Raw genomic sequence first — 4,817 nt, 5'->3', positions numbered from 1 at the left:
TAAAGTATAATAAAAAAGTAATTTTATTTATAATAGTTGCAAATAAGGCCAGGCATGGTGGCTCATGCCTGTAATCCCAGCACTTTGGGAGGCTGAGTTGGGCAGATCACCTGAGGTCAGGAGTTCAAGACTAGCCTGGCCAAAATGGCAAAACCCCATCTCTACTAAAAATACAAAAATTAGCTGGGTGTAGTGGCATGTGCCTGTATTCCCAGCTACTTTGGAGGCTGAGGTAAGAGAACTACTTGAACTCGGGAGGTGGAGGTTGCAGTGAGCTGAGATTGCGCCACAGCACTCCAGCCTTAGCGACAGAGACTTTGTTACACACACACACACAAAGTTGCAAATAAAATAAAATACCTAGAAATAAACTTAATCAAAGAAGTGAAAGATCCCTACAATGAAACTATAAAACATTAATGCAAGAATGGAAGAGGACACAAATGGAAATATACTTTACGTTTATAGATTGGAAGAATAAATATTGTTAAAATGTCCATACCACCCAAAGCAATCTATAAATTCAGTGTAATCTCTATCAAAATACCAATGACATTCTTCACGGAAATAGGAAAAATAATTCTAAAATTTATGTGGAACCACACGAGACCCAGAATAGACAAAGTTATCCTGAACAGAAAGAACAAAACTGGAAGAGTCGCATTACCTGACTCAGTATGGTACTGGCATAAAAGCAACAATATAGATCAATAGAACAGAAGAGAGAATTCAGAAATAAAGTTATATATGCACAGTGAACTCACTTTTAACAAAGGTGCCAAGAACATACACTGGGGAAAGGAGAGTGTCTTCAATAAATGGTGCTGAGAAAATTGGATACCCACATGGAGAAGAATAAAATTAGACCCTCATCTCTCACCATATGCAAAAATAAAAAATGTATTAAATACTTAAATCTAAGACCTACAATTATGAAACTACTAAAAGAACACTTTGGGGAAACCATCTAGGACATTTTGAAAGATTTCTGGGCAAAGATTTCTCAAGTAATACCCTAAGCACAAGCAACCAAAGCAAAAGTGGACAAATGGGATCCACATCTAGTTAAAAAGCTTCTGCACCACAAAGGAAACAATCAACAAAGTGAAGAGACAAACCACAGAATGGGAGAAAATATTTGCAAACTCTCCATCTGATAAGGGATTAATAACTAGACTATGTAAGTAGCTTAGACAATTCAATAGAAAAAAAATCTAATAATCCAATTAAAATATGGGCAAAAGATCTGAACAGGCATTTCTCAAAAGAAGACATACAAATGACAAACAGGTATATGAAAAGGTGCTTACCATCATTGATCATCAGATGCAAATGAAATGCAAATCAAAAATACAACAAGATATCATCTGAGTTAAAATAGCTTTTATCCTAAAGCAGGAAATAACAAAAGGCAAGGATGTAGAGAAAAGGGAACAGTAGTATGCTGTTGGTGGGTGTGTAAGGGCAAGAGATCTGAACAGGCGTTTGTCAAAAGAAGACATACAAATGGCAAACAAGTATATGAAAAGGTGCTTACTATCATTGTTCATCTTAGAAATGCAAATCAAAAATATAAGGAGATATCATCTCACTGAGTTAAAATAGCTTTTATCCAAAAGCAGGAAATAACAAACAAAAGGCAAGGATATAGAGAAAAGGGAACAGTAGTACACTCTTGGTGGGATTGTAAATTACAGCTACTGTGGAGAACAGCATGAAAGTTTTTCAAAAAACTAAAAATAGAGCTACTACATGATCCAGCAATCCACTGCTAGGTACATACCCAAAAGAATGTAAGTCAGTATATTGAAGAGATACCTGCACTCCAATGTTTATTGCAGCAGTATTCACAGTAGCCAAATTTGGAAGCAACCTAAGTGTCCATTAAGAGATGAATGGATAAAGAAAATGTACCTACACACAATGGAGTTATAGAAAAGAATGAGATCCTGTCATTTGCAGCAACATGGATGGAACTGGAGGACATCATATTAAGTAAAGTAAGTCAGGCAGAGAAAGATAATCTTCACGTGTTCTCATTCATTTGTGAGATCTAAAAATTAAAACCATTGAACTCATGGAGATAGAAAGTAGAATGATGGTTACCAGAGGCTGGGAAGGGTAATGGAAGGTAGAGGGTAAGTGGAGATGGTTAATAGGCACAAAAATATAGTTAAATACAGTGAATAAGATTTAGTATTTGATAGCACAATAGGGCAAATGCAGTCAACAGTAATTTTTTGTGCATTTAAAAATAAGTAAAGTGGTATAATTGGATTGCATGTAACACAAATGATCAATGCTTGAGGTGATGGATACCTGATTATTTTGATATGATTATCATACATTGTATGCCTATATCAAAATATCTCATGTATCCCATAAATATATGTATACCTACTATGTACCCACAAAATTTTAAAAAAAATTTTCCCAAAGAAAAATTTAGAAACATGTAGTTATCTTGCAGAAAAATTGTTGATTTATATGTGAGAGAATTGGTCGACCAAGTTAAGGAAAAAGGTAAAAAAACAAATTTTATAAAGGAAGGAGAGAGGATGGAGAAAACTTGATGTTCCAAGTGAATCTTGTTGGCATATTTTTGGGTAAACTTATTTTTTCTCAAAGAACAAAAAGGAGTGTCTGGTAATTTTATCCTTGAGTGGGCAGGGATATGGAAGAAAAGGTTGAGTTGTTTATGGGTTCTTCAGAAAACTTGAGAATTTAGGTGTCTAAACGTCTGGCTAAAACTATTTTAAGGTCTGTGTGTCCTTCTATCAGTACCTCTCTCATAGTTAGACTAGGTCTGCACTGTTTTCTTATTATATATTTTTTTCTTAGCCTGTTAGTTATGCCTGGCTCCTTTAGACAGGAGCTACAGGAGGTAGCCGCATAAGATGGTTGTGAGACTGGGGGCAAGGTGGCAAAGTGTACCAGAGAAATGGACAAAGGCATTCTCTCTGTGTATGTCTGTGGAAGTTCAATGAGGCCTAAAGGTATGGAATCTTATGGAGTTTGCAGCTTTGTAGGGGCATTTGGGGAAGCACTTCAAGCAGGAAAGCATGACACTGGTGGGAAGGAAATACCATCTTCAAGTGGCTTGTGGAGAACAAATACACACATATTGTTTGAGGCTAACTAGAAAAATGAGTTTGTTTGTTGCTTTTCATTCAGTCCCTGCACCTATTGGGTATTATTGTAACTCTGACAATTTTACTTTATCTTGGTTTACTGAAGTGTAAGTTCAATAAAGGCAGCTTTTTGGAAGTGCTTTTATAAAACCACTAAACGCAGATTTGGAGACTTGAGATCTAAGTGCTACTTTGGTGTGGATTATTTGCGTAATAGATTCATCTGCAAAATATGACCACTGGCCTACATATCACTTCTAGTGTGATATTATGGGAATGAAAATTTGGGTATGATTCTTACAGAAGTGTATTCCTTCTAATGGTAGAACTTCATTCATATTTTTACTATTCTTTTTTCAGCCTTTTCATCTACTTGCTTAAATTATAAAGATACAAATATTTTCCTTCCAGGCCAGGAGGGCACTTATTTTTAATTCTTTTTCCTTTGTCAAGATATATCAGCACAACTTCTCTGCTCCAACTAGTCTCCATTGCAAAGCATCTTCTAATGTCTTTGGAAGAAGGATCTGTGGTCAATAATTCCTGTTTCCTGATCTTCCTTTGACATGGCTTAATCACCACCTAAGGTGATAATTCCATATTAATAATAGTGATTCTCATGATTGAACAAAGTGTGTTTTTTGTTTTTTGTTTTCCTGAATGTGATTGTGGGACAGTGATTATGTTGGAGAAAAATATAGGCCTTGGTTAAATTTTGTCTTTCATTATTTATTACTTGTTATTTTGAATGTACTGTATCTGTTCTATGTTCATATAGCTTTCCAGCGATATAGAAGACATCTAATTCTGGCCATGGGGAAGTATGTAATTTTGGGTTTATGACAAATAAGCATACAAGAGACAAACAGTATTAAATGATCAATAGTTTATTTTTAATTTAAATGCAGTTTACTAAAATACTAATTATGTCCAAGATTATTTATTTGAATACAGAATAATAGAATTCCAATAGAAGGATAATAGAGAAAGATGTGCTAGCCCTGATGTTGATACAGCCACTTTGGTATACAGAATTGTTTTATATTTTTAGCTCCTTCGATATTTCTGGAAAAGATTAATTTAGAAATTCAGAGAGTATCTAAAACTTAAACTTTCAAAAACATAAAACATTACTTGAACCCCAATCTCCTGAAATACTCCTAGTTTTGTTTTTCTTCTTCTTCTTTTTTTTTTTTTTTGAGATGGAGTCTCGCTCTGAAGCCCAGGCTGGAGTGCAGTGGCGTGATCTCCGCTCACTGCAAGCTCCGCCTCCCGAGTTCACGCCATTCTCTTGCCTCAGCCTCCCGAGTAGCTGGGACTACAGGCACCTGCCACCATGCCTGACTAATTTTTTGTATTTTTAGTAGAGATGGGGTTTCACCATGCTGGCCAGGATGGTCTTGATCTGACCTCGTGATCTGCCTGCCTCGGCCTCCCAAAGTGCTGGGATTACAGGTGTGAGCCTCTGCACCCAGCCAAATACTCCTAGTTTTGTAAAGATAGCTCTCCATGATATTGATTTCTTCTATTTAATATTTCTGAACTATAGAGTTTAAAGATCACTACACAATAAAAATAAACTACCACCAAACTAATGAAATAATGTAGCATATTTTAAACAGATTGACAGGAAAAGATAACTTCCCTGAAAGTATTATGAAGTTTCTTGATTGAAAGTGATCTTGC

Source organism: Chlorocebus sabaeus, chromosome 20 (genome assembly GCF_047675955.1).
Source record: "Chlorocebus sabaeus isolate Y175 chromosome 20, mChlSab1.0.hap1, whole genome shotgun sequence".
NCBI classification, from domain to species: domain Eukaryota; kingdom Metazoa; phylum Chordata; class Mammalia; order Primates; family Cercopithecidae; genus Chlorocebus; species Chlorocebus sabaeus.
This window is presented reverse-complemented; position numbering follows the sequence as displayed.